This window comes from Cydia pomonella, chromosome 8, assembly GCF_033807575.1.
Source record: "Cydia pomonella isolate Wapato2018A chromosome 8, ilCydPomo1, whole genome shotgun sequence".
In the NCBI taxonomy this organism is placed as follows: Eukaryota; Metazoa; Arthropoda; class Insecta; order Lepidoptera; family Tortricidae; genus Cydia; species Cydia pomonella.
The window spans coordinates 15,140,382-15,158,572 of NC_084710.1; the positions used below are offsets into that span (position 1 = coordinate 15,140,382).

Here is an 18,191-nt window from a genome sequence, read left to right on the forward strand (position 1 = left end):
TATCTGTGAAGGGCTGCACAGATATGGTGTAAACAATTATTAAAACACAGAATACCAACGTGACAATATTTAAAAAATGTTTCAACCACATAGACATAACCACAGTATTTTTTATCTATGTCACTTTGCAAGTTGTTCGGAAAAGTGCGTGTGTTAAAAGTTGCTGCGTGTTTTAAAATGCCGTAAGTATTCAAATTTACATATTTCTGTTAGTATTATATATTAAATTACTCCGCGTTTATTGGTCTATTAGATTAAAACTATATTTTAGACCTACTTAATATTGATGACCATAAAATCTCACTTCAAACCAATAACTCTGTAGATTTTTGGCGTGTTTCCTATTTTAATGCCCTAGATTTCTATGATTACCAAATATATCTTGAGCAACCTATAGTCATTAAATAGTTCGATTATTAAATTACATTAATAAACAATAAAATGCATTAAATCACTGTGTATTATCCAGGATTAGCGAACAAACCATGTGACGGAAAATTGTAAGTACAAACACAGCAACTCTGGTTGCTTAAAGCATTTCTGTACATCGTAAGGCATGTAGTACACTAGACGTTGCATACGCGTTTTGGGGTGTTTGTTACTACTTACTTATAATTTCTATTTACTAATATTTCTTTGCTATATTGCCCGGATCCTGGGGTAGCTTGCCGTTTTTCGTCTGGCAGTGAATGTGTTAAAAGTTCCTATTTCTGTTGAACATCTGCACCGCGCGACTGTTGTGTCTCCGACCTAAATAGGTAGCCATCTTTGTTTTTGACATGGCGCAGGTCAGTTTGTTTGTTTATTTACGTTTGTAATCAGTATAATTTCATGTGTTAATAGTTACTATTTGCTTATTGTGCTTAATTTGTTGTAAAGTGTATGTTATGGTGTATATATTATACGTGTTAGTGTAGTTATAAGTTAGTTCGGTTGTTGGTGATCGGCCGTTTTAAAAAACACTAAAGTTTAGTACGTATGTAAATACTCTTTTGTTATTTTAAGTTATAAAGCCACTATCATTGTGATAATTACATAAATTATGTATTTTATTTCAAGGTAATTAGTGTCTTAAACGGTTTTTTACTATATTTTTGTACTTCAGTGTCTAAATTAGCCACAAAAAAAATCACGAACATAGCACATAGTTACACGCCAGGTGGAGCAATTCGAAAGTTCCTTATCAGAATTTGAATCAGTTTTACTCTGCAATTTTATAGGTGAGCTATCAAGGTTATTAGTATCAATTAAAAGCTTATTAAGCCTTCTTTAAATTGAATACAAAAAAAAGATACGTTATCGATTTAGATTTTTTATTAAAAATAGTTTTCTACTATAACTCGGAAATTATTCCTTTGGGTAAACTTCGTGAATTTTTAATAATTATTTTTATTATAACAGCAAATAGCTAAAGTAAGAAAATAAATTTCTTTGTTTCTTTACCATTATAAAACCGAAAGAATTATTCCAAATGCTTAAGCAGAAGCAAAGTTATCGATTTTTGAAGATATCACGACACTGTGCCGTCGTATCTGCGAAATGGCAGAGCAATTCAGGGCACCTTTCGTTAAAATCGGAATCATGTGAGTGGCTAACAGATCAAATACTTAACAAACCCAAATCAAATTCATAACCTTTTGTTACAATTAGAATATGCCACCTATTTTATTAAGCAACACGTTACAAATTTGTAGGTTTATAAAATGGGACCTTGGGGTTAACCCTTTAATATGTATTATATGTAGGTTTTGTAGCCCCTATGACAACATACAAAGCTATAAATATTCGCAATCATTTCCGCACCCATAACCCCGGAGATACAGATATTTATAAATAATTATTATTTAGGTACTTAATTTTAGATCTACAAATAGTATCTTAACCTAATTAATAAACTGGTATTGTAGAGAAGTTGGAAAATCAGGATTGCGGAACGTATTTAGTTACCAACGAAACCCCGTTTTCCGTAGTTAAATCTAGTTCTCCGGAATGTAATGCCTTAGTTAAAACAATTTTAACCTGTGTTCTAGTGTTCTAGTAGTTCTTAGAAAATGTACATGTGATACTTACATGGAATAAAAACCATTCCAATAATTCAACATCCCAAAACACTTTCCGCTTTATTATTATGTATTTACTGGCTTCACGTCGTCAATTTAACGTATTCGCCCATCTAAAAGAAGTTCTAAGACACGTGTTCGATATTTCCACCGATAAAAACATAAAATTATAATATTATCAGTCAGTTAGCATTTGTTATTGTCCGAGTATGGATACATCAAATTAATAGCAATAAGTATCACAGCAACCGAGCGTTGCTCACATAGACAAAACAATTTCTTCCTTGTACTTTTGTTATCTGATGTGGTATTCATTAATCTTGTTGTTTCTTTATCATTTTATCTAATTTAGTTGTTACAAAATTGCCTACGTCACGACAACAAACTCGCCGTTTATTCACCCTCCTTTTATGTAAATATCTCCCGCTGAATCTCCGGGTGGTACGCAGGTATCAATAGAGGTGGAACACGATCCGCCGTTGTGCTAATGTTTAGATGATGCCACAATCTCGACCAACAAAGTGCCGCTGTGTTAAAGCCATCCAAGCCTCCCCTTTGCCCTTAAAAAAATCGTCTTTTTCCATTAAAAATAACTCTTGTAGTACTCCTTAATTGGTTCTGCGATTTGGAATAACTTCTTACAAAAATCACCGACGTAACTTAGCCGCTTAAAAAAAGATCAGCGATTGTCGAATGTTTTTTTTTTAGCTTCGGATATCTCCAAATATTTTGTAGCAGCAGTTTTAGGTATAATGACTGATATAAATTCGTTGCCATGTAGCCGTAAGTTGTTGATTTTAAATAACGTTGTCAAATGCATAGCCACCAAGCCTGGTTTAATGCGTTAGATAGCAGAAGGTGTCGCAGAAAGCAAACTGAAACTGGAACTTCAGGTGGGATGAGCTTTCTCTGCCAAAAATTTTGGGAGTTCGTGTCGCTCACGCATCCGCAAACGCATCTAAACAGCAATGCATAATGCAATTGACGCAAAGGCCTGTGATGAGTCAAATGCGTATTGTTGTATTTTATTCGATATTGTTAATAAGTACCTACTTTCCTTTCTTTTCAGATTTTCCTGAAACTATAACACGTGATCTAGCTGAAGGACATTGAAATGTAAGTTGATTTTCATTAGGTATTTTACGTAGTTTTTACTGAACAGCTATTACTTTTATTTTTTATTTAATATTAGAACAGAAGTATTTAATCGAGGTCATTGCTAGATATAGCTTACAGAACTCACTTTTCTAGCACCATTTATAATATAAGTGTCACAAAAAATATATCTTAGGTATGTACAGTAAAAGCAATGGAGCCAAAACTTATACATTTAATAGAAACCGTGACAAATGGAAAATAATATCTAGCACTTCGGAACCCATGTCACAGATAAAATATGGATGTAAGTTACTTACGGGATTATAATAAGTTATAGTGGTGATACAAACGTTCTTGTATCTTTGTGATGTATCGTTTTAGGAAAGCGAATACCTACATAAATAAAGTTTCAAATATCTATATGAGTAGGGTATTAAGTTACTCGTACCTACAACTACTTCTACATACAACTTTGTGAACAAATCAAATTATTTTTATCACATATTTTGATTTGTCTTTTTTAAAAGCTAGATTCGAACTGGATTGGAATCTTTAGCTATCCGCCGCGGATATATATTGTGTACAAGAGTGGCAGCACCAATGTCTCTCGCCATATCGTTATCCCGTAAGCGTAAGGGATTCGTACAGGAGGTGGAAGCATGTACTGCTCGCCCTTAGAGTTGGTCAAAGACGCCTAGTCTTATTAATATGGCATGTAGTCGAGAAATTGGGACCGGTTCTGTCGTGGCGGGGTGGCTTAGGAGTCCAAAACCCAAAGTAAGCCCGGATGGCTATAGACGCCCGTTCGAATCCAGCCTTCACTACTGGACGGCTACTTTTTCTTTAATATTTGGCATCTACTTCAGTTTAACTACTTCTATAATTCAGTTACCATCCAGTCCAATCAAGCTAATTAGTTACAGTAATTAGTTCAAGTTAATACAGTTCTTAATCAGATTATTCACACATATGTACCCTTAGCCGTAAAAGTGCATGGCCACTATAATAATGATAATAAATATTAATTATGAATGAATTCATTCATAATTTCTATATTCAATGTCGCAAGCTCACTGTACATTACACAGGTAGACTCAAGTCGCCTTAAAACTACAAGAAGACTGGCGTGAATTAGTTTATTTCACAATATAAATTTAGTCACATACCTATATCGAACTATATTATATATCCTTCCTAATATTTTAAAACAAATACAATATAAACACAAACCAGTTCCAGTAAAATAAGCCTAGCTACTAAAATTCAAATCGGTAATAAGTTAGATAAAACAAGAGCTTCCCAAGCCGCCATGCACCTGAAGTTATTTACCTACGGAGCATTCATCTCTTCAAACCAATATAAGTAGGATCCCCAATTACTCATAGCTATTAAGGATCTCAAGGCCACCAATTACTGGCCCAAGGCAGCAAGTAAGTGATGTAAGGCCTGGAAATACAGTCCGTGCTAATGACTGTGATTAAAGTCTTGGGGACTGCCCCATTTATCATTCCCATTTGGCGCTTTCCAATTTTTACAACAAAATCAATTACCATGATTTGTTAGACACGCTAATGACTAGGAAAATTAATGTTTTGCGAATAGAACATATTGATGAAACTTGTTTTATTTGCCTGAACATGGTTTATATTAATCTAATTCATATCAACGTGTAGTTTCCGTGTTTATGTAAATGGATGCACCACGTCAACTATACAAGAATACTTAAAAAACAATTCAAAAATTCATAGAATATGATGAATCCTCATATCTACATTTTCCCAAAAATATAAGTATATCCTTTACAAAACATACCCGCCAGGGTCCTGAACATTTAACGCGTAAATAATCCTATTGTGCTGAAAACATATGGACACACAGTTAAAGGATTTCCGGTCTTAAACGACACCTCAATATGCCGGGACATGGAAATGGATGCGAGGAATTATCTTGAAAGTCCCGAATATTTTGCCTCGGGTTGCTTTAATAGCTTTTATTTTTAAATTCTCATGCAAGTTTCCACTTAGAAAGTTCCATTATTAAACAATGGTTATATAGATATTCAAAAAATATTACCTATCTTTTCTAAATAATTCAGGTTAAAATTAAAAAAAAAACGCCATTATTTAAAAAATCCGTCGAATATCATTCGAATTTCGATGTAATTCCAGCTACCCGAAAATCCAAAGGCACATAGGTACTCATCCAGCCACCATTAAGATCAACAAAACTCCACCCTTATAAAGGCGTGTAGCTTCAAATATTTGGTTGTAACGGAAACCAAATCTACTCCATATCAAACAAAGCGGTTGCGCTCCCGGAAACTGTATTACCCATAAAATTAACCGCATCGCTTTAAAGGATGAACGTCAATTTACGGGATTATTAGACGTGAAAATTCTCAATTAACAATGCAAAACGAACGTCGGTCGTATCATGGAGGAGACGAAAATAATTTTACTAATTCAGACAGTTTGCTATAGTTTTGGTAATCAAGAACATATTATATAGTTAATGCTTGATATAGCCCTCGTTAAAAATCCAAGCTTTTTCTTAATATAAGTTTCGGAGTCATCATCTAAATCTATAACAAAAAATCGAAAAATTTGGTTCAAAAATAAATCAAGAAGAATGTGTTATAACTTAGAATATGTTAAATTATGAGCTACTGCTACATTTTGGTGCCCAAACTATATGCTTAAACGACATTACTCTTCAAAATATGCGCCGATAAACACTCACATGCTTCATATTTTTCAGTGATTTCTATTATTATAATAAAATAAGGGTGACAGCTGGTAACTACAATTACCAAAAGCAAGTGAATGGTTAAGGGTTGTCCCAAAAATTCCACGTTTATTCCCAGGGACCATTCACAAAATTAATACCCCAATGACACTTCAGGCGACGGCGTCACATGTTTCGTGGGCTTTCGTCGTGATGAATGAATTGTTGTCGCACACGGTGACCGTGTAAGGATTATGTGCTCACCCACGATACATTATCTTTCATGTCCCAACCGCCGTTTTTGACACGGCATTTGAGAGCCCCCCGTATTACAGTTATTGAATTATTATTGTTGGAAGACAAATGACGGCGCTTGTAAAAATAAAATGGATGAATAAGCACTAATATTTAATAACCGCAATTCCCTTTTTAATTAAGGTATTCATTTAGGCACTTATCTAACGAAGGATAACAGGATGATGTATTAACGTCTTTCCAACGCATGTACCTATAGGTATTGTATATGTAGGGGTGGTTTTTTAACCGACTTCAATTTCATAGAAGGAGGAGGTTCTGTATTCGTTTGTGGCAATTTTTTTGTGTATGTTCACCGATTACTCCCGACACCTGTGTTCCGATTTGAGTAATTCTTTTTTGTTTGAAAGGAATTACCTCCAAGTTGGTCCCATTTTAATTGGGTTCTGATCTGTTGATGGGATCCATGAGGAATTGAGGGAACTCCTCATTTTTTAAAGGCACGTCTATGGTGATTTGGGTGTTTTCTTAAGCAAACCAAGCATTTCCTCTCAAAAACCATCAACTTGAAGAAGTGGATCTGATGGTGATGATTTTTGATGATAATGATGATGATATTTCTTAATGTAATATGTTCACCGATTACTCCGTCACCCGTGCTCCGCTTTGAGTAATTATTTTTTTGTTTGAAAGGATTTACCTCCAAGGTGGTCCCTTAGTATTTTTGGTTCTTATCTGATGATGGAATCCACGAGGAATTGAGGTAACTCCTCAATTTTTAAAGCCACATGTATAGTGATTTGACTGTATTCTTACGCAACTCAAGCATTTCCTCTCAAAAACCATCAACTTGATGAAGTGGATCTGATGATGATAATTTTATGATGGTAATTGATGATCATATTTTTTATGTAATATGTTCACCGATTACTCCGTCACCCGTGCTCGGATTTGAGTAATTCCTTTTTTGTTTGAAAGGAGTTACCTCCAAGTTGGTCCCTTAATATTTTTGGTTCAAATCTGATGATGAAATCCACGAGTAATTGAGGGAACTCCTCAAGTTTTAAAGGAACATGTATAGTGATTTGACTGTATTCTTAAGCAACTCAAGCATTTCCTCTCGTAAACTTGGTTGTTTACGAGAGTAGTAGTTCAAATTGGTATTTGATGTAGTGCAACTGTAGCCTTACCACGAGTTTGACCCTATATATTAACTGACGTGTTCGTAACTTATTTTACGTAAGGAATTGAGGGTTAGGATTAGGAGATAAAGGTTCTGGAGTTGAGGGGTCGGGGAATAGCGGTTGAAGGTTTGGTGTTGGTGGTTCAGGGTCAAGGGTTTCAGTGATCACGGGTTGATGTTCTGTGAGGTTGAGCGATCGGAGGGTTGAGGGATTGGACCAGTGGCGGGGCGGAGGATAGATTTAGAGTAGTGGCAGGAATGATTTCCCAGACGCACTCGAGGAAAATCCTGATTATTTATTAAAGTTAATGAATTGAGTGTTAAACATGACTGTGTTTTTCATTTATGCGTCACGCATTACTCGTAAGCTCTTAACAATGCCTTATAACTAAAAATGGAAAAATAAAAACTTGTTACAAAAAAAAGTAAACCGACTTCAAAAAGGATAAAATAAAATATTATCTTTTTTTAAGTATATGTGTTACCAACTGATATGTTATAAGTCAGTGCCACAGTGCAAAATTCTAACAATACATGTCAAAAACAATCAGCTTTATGCCACGTAATAGGTATTATAAACGTAAAATTAATTCTGTCTGTCTCTTTGTTACCTTTTCACGGCTAAACATCTGAATAGATTTAGGTGAAATTTGGCATGAGTCGGTCCTTGAATTGTTTTATATTTTGAAATGAAGTTCTCTGGATAAGGGACTGGAAATAACTCAGTCCCAATTCCACACTTGCGTGCACACAGTTCGAAAATTAGTTAATATAGCCCTTTAGAAATCACGACGGTAAATAAACGCATTGTATTTATACTAATATACCCACAAACATCGTATGGACTGCGCTAAGAAGGTTCGACCGTGTGTTCTTAGGTACTTACCTTAAGAAAGTATGTTCATTGCTGTCGTAAGGCAATCCTACGTATTGTTTTTACATATTTATATAGTCGCATCCTTATCGAATCGCACCAAAATCATGGTATGCTTCAAAGTTTGGCTTGGCACCGACCTCAAACATATCAGTTGGTAACACATATACTTAAAAAAATCGGCCAAGAGCATGTCGGGCCATGCTCAGTGTAGGATTCCATAGTTACTCTTCCGGCGCAATAAGCTAATCTGGGGCTTAAAGTATAGTAAATTGTTAACCAAGGGATGAAACGGTACCTTTCACCTGAGTTAAACAAATGAGCAAATTTGCATAATCAGTACCTAATAAAAGTAACAGATTTTTAACTTAAATTTTAGCTTATTTACATGGATAATGCCAAATAACTTTAATAACCCATTTAATGTCGTACCTAATAACGTTTAACTGTGGATGTACGTCTTTTTACTATGAAGGGGAAAGTTTTTGCGATAACTCAAAAACAGCTAAAGTGATCATGTCCGCTATAGTTTTCATTTAATGTCTTTCTGAAGCTCTACTTCCAAGATTTTTTTCATATTTTTTGGACCTATGGTTCAGAGGGGGAGACACATTTTTTTTCTCTCGGAGCGATTATCTCCGAATATATTCACTTTATCAAAATGTTTGTTGAATACCCCTATTAGTTTTAAAAGACCTTTCCAACGGTACCCCACACTGTAGGGTTGAAGAAAAAAAAATCACCTCCACTTTACGTGTAGTGGAAAGTACCCTAAAAAAAATTTAGATTTTATGTACGACTTTGTCGGCTTTATTGATTTACATGTCCATGCCAAATTTCATCTTTCTAGCACTAACGACCACGGAGCAAAGCCGCGGACAGACAGACAGACAGACGGACATGGCGAAACTATAAGGGTTCCTAGTTGACTACGGAACCCTAAAAAGGATAATATTTTATTTTATTATTTTTGAAGTCGATTTACTTTTTTTTGTAAAGAGTTTTTATGTTATTTGATTTGAGTATCAATAGCATTTAATGTACGTAGACCATTATAAGTAGATTCAACTCGACAGTTACCAATTGTCTTTGCCTACTTATTTTTTCATACAATACAATTATAGGTACCAACTAATAACGAAATGAAACAACAAAAAATGAAATCGTAGAATAAACGTTCTTTGCCAAGTTAAACAGTATTTCGCTTCAGCAAAAAACTCAAAAAAAAAGCTGATTTAAAACAAAAGGGCAATAAAATTGAGAAAGATTTAATTCCCTAAAGGGACTGTGAAATCCCGAAGTGTCCGGCCTACATGCAAATGGTCGTATAAATTTTACGGCGTTTGAACGTCGCACTTCAACAACTTTTTTATTTATTTCACTTTATTACTCTTGTTCTAAAATTCTATCACACCTGTACTTGTCTTACTTTGCCATATCAAACGGCAAAAAAGCTATAAAAAGTAGGATTTCAGACCCGCGCGTGACTTGCCTCCGAAATTCATTCTTATTTGTGTTTCCTATATAGGTACATACTCGTACACTCAAGACCAAAAGGGGTCACTCTATAAATATTTCCATATAATCTACCGGTTTCCATTACTACATTACTTGTATACCTAGCAGGTGCTTGGACCATGATATTCGGCTTAGAAGCCGCACCGCATGTCTTACCGGTTGACTGTAATAAATTTTAACATTACACTGTCTTCTCTGCTATTTTACAGTTTAATAAAAAATAGCCATGCACTTCCATCGCGCTACGGGCGAAGTCGTTACGTACTCCGGTGATCCCGAGGCGCAAACAAGGAGTGAACCAGTCCATTAGTGAGCCTGCACGGAAAACACCGCGCATTTTTCTCTCACAAATATTTACTACCAGCACTTTAAGTGTTCATGATGTGTTGGAAAATATGCATAAAATAATAAACAGGATTTATGCTCCGGTATTTCGCTTCTTGATTTTAAAATCCATTCGTGGGTGACTTGCGAATTAATTGCGCGTACGCGGCGAGCCCAGTTCTTGAGAAAACCAGTGTAAAGTGACCGTAGGTATCTAATCAGTAATAACAATTTATTTCTCTTCATAGATTTTAGATACTGAGGTAGGTACCCGATGAAGTATATAAGTACCCGACGCAACATAACGCAACGTGTTACACTATAGCAGGGCTAAGATGGTCGGCTCTTTATCATTTGTCACCATGCCTGTCACGTTCTAACAAGTGTGTAAGCGCGAAAGTGACGGGCATAGTGACAAGTGATAAAAATGGAACCATGATGCCACCGCAGAGTCTTGACAAATAGCTGTACCTTGTCACAGTATCGAATAATATTAGTCGTAAGAGACATCATACTATAGTCATTGTGTTAAGGTACGAAATGGTACTGAAATTAAATTCCTTGACTATACTACTCGTAAAAGCAATCCTCTTACTGAACATCGATGGACCGTAATGGCGTTATCCTTAATCGGCTGTCAAATCTAACAAACCGTTAATGATAGTTTGTCCCTATCCATCATTTTGACATTTCTGAATGTTATAAAGAGGTTGCTATGTTTTTGTAATGGGTGGATATAAGTATACGTATATTATTATATTCTTTGGGTATATTTACAGTAAGCTTTATGAAGGGTCACGGCTCGATTCGAACTTTAAGTTAAGATACGTCTTGTACGTCGTATCGGTCCAGAAATACCGCAGGCGACAGTTCATTCCACAGTTTGGCTGTGCGATGCAGAAAGTTCCTGGAGAAACGCACAGTTGAGGACTGCTAACCATAAAAGAAGAGAAGCGGCAGGAATTAATCCGAACAATTCTTCGGAGCACTCCCCGTTATACATGCGATAGAAAATGCAGAGCGAGGCTTCATCTCTACGCAGCGCCAAGGAGTCAAGCAGCCGGCCTAGCCAGGGTGACAATCGCTATCGCTTCGACAGCGAAACACTTTGTGTCTCTCTATCACCCTTCCATATTAGTGCGACAGTGACAGCTGTGTTTCGATCGCTACGGAGTGTAAGCGATTTGCACGTTGGCTACGCGGCCTGGTCCGATATACGTATACGCTGCCAGTCGACAATTCGAGTCGTTCTTCATTGAATGCGGTCCAGAGGAAGAAGCTGGTATGGGGTTGCCCCTGCCCATAGATGAGAACACTATTCCATGTGTCGGCGCACCTGCGCTTTATATAGCTGTAGGCGGTGGGTCGGTGTTAAATACTGTTTCGCTCTGTTGAGCACACCGAGCCTTTTTGAGGCTAATTTGGCCTTACTCTCTAAATGGCCGCGGAACTGGACTTTACTCGAGATTTCGATGCCAAGGATTCCGATACCGGCTGTGGCAGTCAGGGGAGTGCTCTCAAAACGAGGTGACACGACAAACTCTAACGTTTTAGCGGTAAACGCGCAAACTTGTGTCTTCGTAGGGTTAAAACGGACTAAGTTAAGTTGACCCCATTCAGAGACTTATTTTAGGGAATTCTCTGAATGGCTCATAGGATGGTACCTTCGAAATAAGTGCTTTGTGCCAAACGCGATCGAAGGTCTTCGCTATATCCAAACTAACAGCCAACGCTTCACCCTTTGTCTCGATCGCCCGTGCCTACCGATGTGTTAGGTAGGCTAGAAGATCACCAGCCGAGCGGCCTATACAGGAACGTCAAACATTTGCTAAAAATACGATATGGATTGGATATGTCAGTGTCAAAAGTGACATACACTTACGGTACGCACCTAAAGGGTCAAACAGGACCCTATTACTGAGACTCCGCTGTCCGTCCGTCCGTCTGTCACCATTCGACTATATCTCATTAACCGTGATAGTTAGCCAGTTGAAACTCATACAGATTATGTATTTCTGTTGCCGCTATTTATTTATGTTTTATACTACGTCGGTGGCAAACAAGCATACGGTCCGCCTGATGGTAAGCAGTCTCCGTAGCCTATGTACGCCTGCAACTCCAAAGGAGTTACATGCGCGTTGCCGACCCTAAACCCCAACCCTCGTTGAGCTCTGGCAACCTTACGCACCGGCAGGAACACTACACTATGAGTAGGTAGTATAATAAAATAAATAGTTAAGGGGCTCCCATACAAAAAAGTTATTTTTAGATAATGGTACGGAACCCTTCGTGCGCGAGTCAGACTCACACTTGGCCGATTTTTAAAAAAATAACATCAAAGTAGAAACATTTAAATAGGTACGTAAATTAATTACTAACCTAGAAAGTCACACAGTTGGTAGATGTAATATAAGTATTATAATTGGGTCTGTAATAAAAAGACCCCAAAGGAAAGTAAAAGGACCACTTCAACGAAAACTTGGAGGGAAGTTACGCGAAAATACTTATTATTAGAAATCCTTTTGATGGCCTACAATGAGTCAAATAATTCGGAGCTAAACCACCAAGAATTAACGCTTACATTCCTTGATACGCTTAAACCTCTTAAGCGAGGATGATTATTAGTGAATTAAAGCCTCTTAACTTTACCCACTTCAAAAAAATATTTGGTGCCGATCCAACATAATAAAATACATTTTCAGTAATAATTTAGCGAGGTAATACAATACAAACTGATCTTCACCAAAATTAATGTCCTTTGAGTTTCAGTCATATATCACGAATCAAACGTGAAGATACTTTTTGATCCCAAGAAGGGACACGTGTAAGAAATAAGTGTAATAATAAATAATGCAAATAATTTCTTTGTAAGCCGGATAATTTTTGAACCTTAGAAACTTACACCCGAAAAGCTTAGAAAGTTGAGGGAATAATACGAAGGGAAGGAGCCCAGCACTAAATAGACCAAATTCGGGTCAAAATATTAAAGTTGCCGAAGGAGTTCATGATGCTGAAATACAACGTTAAACGCAACTTTTTGGCTTGTCTTAGGTATTGTTGGTTAACCATGTAGATTCTTGCAAAATAGGTCTTCTTGAAAACTGTTTGCGGAGTAGAAATGCCAAATCAAGGCTGGTTACTAAATTCGTCGATTTCCTCTATACTAACTCGAGACGTATTTAGCCAATTTTAAGGTACTTACCTAAAGCTCGTTTTAAATTTGCGTAATAGGGTTACCTACCTATATTTTTAAGTTTTATCTATACTAGAGTTAATCGATCTCCTCAACCTATTCCACGGTTTATCTACGATTGGTCCCTTTTATCAAGGTTCAGTAACACGGAATAGGTATTTGTTTTCCGCTCTAGGGCTGAAGCGGTTGTTTAGGATCAAAGTTCATTTCAATAATAAATTTTGTCGCAAACAATTCAGCTTACCCGAAGCGGAACTGTGCCTAAAATTATATTTATCCGAAGTTAAAGCATGTCAAACTTTCTTAAATGTGAATATGCTTTTGTTTTATCATAAAAAACATCTTCTACGGGAACTTTTGTTAAGAAGGGAGACACAGTAATTTGATTTCCGCTTTAAGCCTTGTGAGATGAGACAAAAATAAGAAACATGGTGCTATATTATTCAGATATTTACAGGAGAAGAGGCTAAAAATGTAATCAATAAATTTACAAAGGGGGAAACGGATACGAGTACTTACTTTTTGTATAGAATTTCAATGAATATTCCATTTCCAAACTAGGTCAATTTCTGAACTCGATATTTTTTGTGAAAATTCTAGGGTAGCGGCAGAAAATACACACCACATGTTTTTTTTTTTCTTAGATTAGGTATATCATTTTATTTGTCAGTCGGAGACTCAGGCAAGTTAAAGGATCAATTTGTTTATTTAACACGCATAAAAATACCTAAAGACCTAAGTTAAGACTCCGTGCCCTGACCGGAATTCGCTTTTGGATTATATTGAAAATTTCTACCAAAAATTGTACATTACTTTACCAAATACTAAATGTAATATTCTTAAACTAGAGGATATAATACTATCACTGAACATGTGTTATTTTCGTACCTACACTAGTTGTAGGGGAATTATGTTTTAAACAACATACTAAAAGTACTGATGAGAGGGGGTGAAGCTAACGGGTAGACGGGTGTGTAAAGGTAAAGGCCTCTTTTTTTTAGTGTTTCATCGTAGACTCAATATTTAATCAGATATGCAGGGAATAAGATGAACAATAAAGGCACTGGAGCAGGCAATTCCCCAAAACCCCTCTCTACCCTTTAGTTTCACTCGCACCCATCAGGGCCATCAGTACTTTTAGTATGTTGTTTAAAACATAATTCCCTACAACTATACCAATCCGGCTTCTAAGCTCACAGTCCTCTTTCTCCTCAAAACCAGTCCCAACCGGACAAAAAAAACAATGCGATGAGGTTTCAAGTCAGATGAAGGATAATTAAACGAAACAACATTTTATATTATTAAATAAAGAGCGGCCAAGTGCGAGTCGGACTCGCCCATGAAGGGTTTCGTACCATTTATGACGTATTAAAAATAACTACTTACTAGATCTCGTTCAAACCAATTTTCGGTGAAAGTTTGCATGGTAATGTATATCATATATTTTTTTTAGATTTTTCATTCTGTTATTTTAGAAGTTATAGGGGGGGGGCATTTTGGAAGTGTCTCTCGCGCAAACTATTCAGTTTAGAAAATAAAACCGGCCAAGAGCATGTCGGGCCATGCTCAGAGTAGGGTTCCGTAGTTACTCTTCCGTCACAATAAGCTAAACTGGAGCTTAAAGTATGGTAAATTGTTAACCAAGGGATGAACTGTGGGTGTACGTCTTTTTACTATGAAGGGGAAACTTTTTGCGATAACTCAAAAACAGCTAAACTGATCATATCCGCTATAGTTTTCATTTAATGTCTTTCTTAAGCTCTACTTCCAAGATTTTTTTCATATTTTTTGGACCTATGGTTTAAAAGTTAGAGGGGGGGGGACACATTTCTTTTTTCTTTCGGAGCAATTATCTCCGAATATATTCACTTTATCAAGAAATGTTTGTTGAAGACCCTTATTAGTTTTGAAAGACCTTTCCAACGATATCCCACACTGTAGGGTTGAAGCAAAAAAAAATGTTCACCCCCACTTTACGTGTAGGGGAGGTACCCTAAAAAAATTAAATTTTTAGATTTTATTGTACGACTTTGTCGGCTTTATTGATTTATATATCCATGCCAAATTTCAGCTTTCTAGCACTAACGACCACGGAGCAAAGCCTCGGACAGACAGACAGACAGAGAGACAGTCGGACATGGCGAAACTATAAAGGTTCCTAGTTGACTACGGAACCCTAAAAATGATATTAGAAACCTAAATATCATTTTTGAAGACCTATCTATAGATACCCCACACGGTTTGATCTAAGTATGGGGAACCCCCAAAAATTTTTTTTTTCTATTTTTGTGTAAAAATCTTAATGCGGTTCATAGAATACATCTATTTACCAAGTTTGAACAGTATAGCTCTTATAGTTTCGGAAAAAAGTGGCTGTGTCATAATCGGACAGACAGACGGACATGACGAATCTATAAGGGTTCCGTTTTTTGCCATTTGGCTACGGAACCCTAAAAAGACACAACTTCAGGTAATTATTTGATTTTATAAGTTTGTTTAATGTTATTAAAAACATGATGTTGATCGCAAATCTTAATTGATACAAAAAAAAACTTGAGGTTATTTTTAGATATCCGAATATATAAAATTATTCATAGAAAAACAATCAAATTCCACGGACACAAACATTTCCGTACCAGGGCTGAATTTAGACAAAAGTGCCTGTTTAATGAAATTGGCCCAAATTTTACAATTATTGTTGTTATAAATCAGTCTTCAAAAACTAAAGTCAAATCTGGATTCTGGTCCACTTACCATACATGAAGCATCGTGGAGCTTTCTAAGTCGTGGACACACGAATGGTGACGACTGCGTCCACGAAAATATCGACACCAGCTCGTGCACAGCTTGGATCATCTTCCGGCATGATCGGCCCCCTTGTGCTTCGACCTGGAAACGACATAGTTAACGATTAGATAATCCGCTCAGGGTTAATAATCTCACTGTAATAATATCATAAATTATTGTTGTTGTTGTTGTCCTAAGGCACCCCAGAGGTTCAGAGTGCCTTCACACGCTCGCGCCACGCCTTTCTATCTTCAGCTCGCCTTCTGGCCTCGCTCCAGCTCAACCTGACCGCTCGCAGCTCTCTTAGGACGGACCGTTGCCGGGAGTGTACAGGGCGCCCGGAGCCACGGCTTCCGTCCCACGGTTTCCAAGCGAAAGCTATGGTAGCGTTATTTGTTTCCCCTCTTCGAATAGTATGTTCTATCCATCTCCATATCGAATGGTTTTTGGCCAGAAAACGCGAAGGAAATGACCTGAGGGACTTGTTGACAAAGACTTGAAGTTTATTCGTTAGGCCCTTAGTCACCCTCCACGTTTCGCAGCCAAAAAGCAACACAGATTTTACAATGGATTCGAAGAGGGAAAGTTTTAACACGTCGCGTGAGCACATTCGGCTCCCAAACAGCCTTTAACTGAGCGAACGCAGCCTTTCCCTTCTTTTTCCTATTGCTGATGTCTTCATCCACTCCATCTTTGCAGGATAGTACGCTCCCCAGGTACACACAGTGAGTCTAGGCTCTCACCCCCCAGCGACAGCGGATCCGTTGTACTTGATTTAACTCGCATGTTACTGAATGTCTTACGTCTGTTGATTCGCAAGCCCATTCTATCGGCATCTTCATTAAGACTTTCAAGTTTGGCTTCCAGTTGAGCAAGAGTAGGCGAAATCAACACGATATCGTCAGCGTACTCCAAGTTCTCTAAATCGGCGCTCCAAGCTCCTTTTTATGGATCAACCTGCATGTGCTACCTTAGTATAAAGAGCGTATTATGCGCACGATACAGGTAGGAATACCCCTCCTGCTTAGTCTAGACCACAACGGGCTCCATTTCACAGTGTCGAAGGCCTTTTCGAAGTCAACGAAAGCCAAGAACAGTTGCGATTGCCATTGGATACACTGTTCTATAAGGATACGTAGGGTGTTGGTGTGATCAGTGCAGGAGCGACCTGGGTGAAATTCCGCCTGTTCTTCGCGCAGAGTGCGATCCGATTGAGTGAATTATTGTTGCTTGCAAGCAAAATTGTCACAATGACATCGAAATACGTACAAATTTCCCCAAAAGTTATCGTCAAAATAAAATAATGTCGTATGAATAATGTTATTCTAAGGACATAGTACTTATATTATGATACATATACGTATCACTTGAATCTAAAATAAAACGTCTGTCTTTGTTGAATTGAAAGCGATCATACTCTTCTACGAAGTACATAAATAAATTGAAGAAGGGAGCATCGCTTAAGGTCGTGATACTAGAATATAAAATAAGCTCTAAAAGAGTGAGGTACCGCCATCTGCACCCTGAAAGCATTAAAGAGAAAACACCGTTTTTATCGCCCTAGGAGACTTTCAATCAAGAACTTTTAAAATGTCTCATCATTGCTAGTTTATTTGGGTCAGTTAACGTTTTACGACACTTTGCAGTCGAAATGATACCGAATGAAATGTAAAACAGGTACCTAGGTAAACAGTTAAAATAGGTTACCTACCTAAGAGGAAACATTAATGGTATTTTTACCATACAAACGGTCTCTGGATTTTGGCCCTAGATGATTTATTAAAAGAGTTCAATATTACCAGTACCTGTGTCTCGTTTTGGTTTCTTTGATATTCTTGCTTTATAAGAACTTTAAAAGGCGCTAAAAAAGGCCAAATAAATGCGCCAAAACAGACGCCTAGCATACAAAATCGGCAACAATCAACGCAAAAAGCAAAACGGTCAGACACAGATAATTACTTTCTGATCCCGTTCTCGTTTGGTTAAGTTTTTGAGGCGGAGGAAAATGTCGTGAGTAATACCTCGATTTCTGCGGCCGTAGCACGGTCGCAGTTTTATCACTTGTCACCATGTCTACCGCGTTTTAAGAAGTATGTAAGTGCGAAAGTGACAGGTATAGTGATAGGTGATAAAAATGGAATCGTGCTGCCACCCCTGGGATTTTTACGCAGGATT

At 37.2% G+C, this 18,191-nt stretch overlaps 1 protein-coding gene across 11 annotated transcripts in view; it reads left to right on the forward strand.

Annotated features, from left to right (window-relative positions):
* The window catches only part of LOC133520663 (poly(rC)-binding protein 3), a 243,776-nt gene that overhangs the window by 201,057 nt on the left and 24,528 nt on the right, over window positions 1-18,191 (forward strand). For all 11 annotated transcript variants that reach the window (XM_061855247.1, XM_061855243.1, XM_061855242.1 and 8 more), the window contains one exon: window positions 3,130-3,176. The gene's annotated coding sequence lies outside the window, so the exon portion shown is untranslated. The remainder of the gene's footprint in view (window positions 1-3,129; window positions 3,177-18,191) is intronic.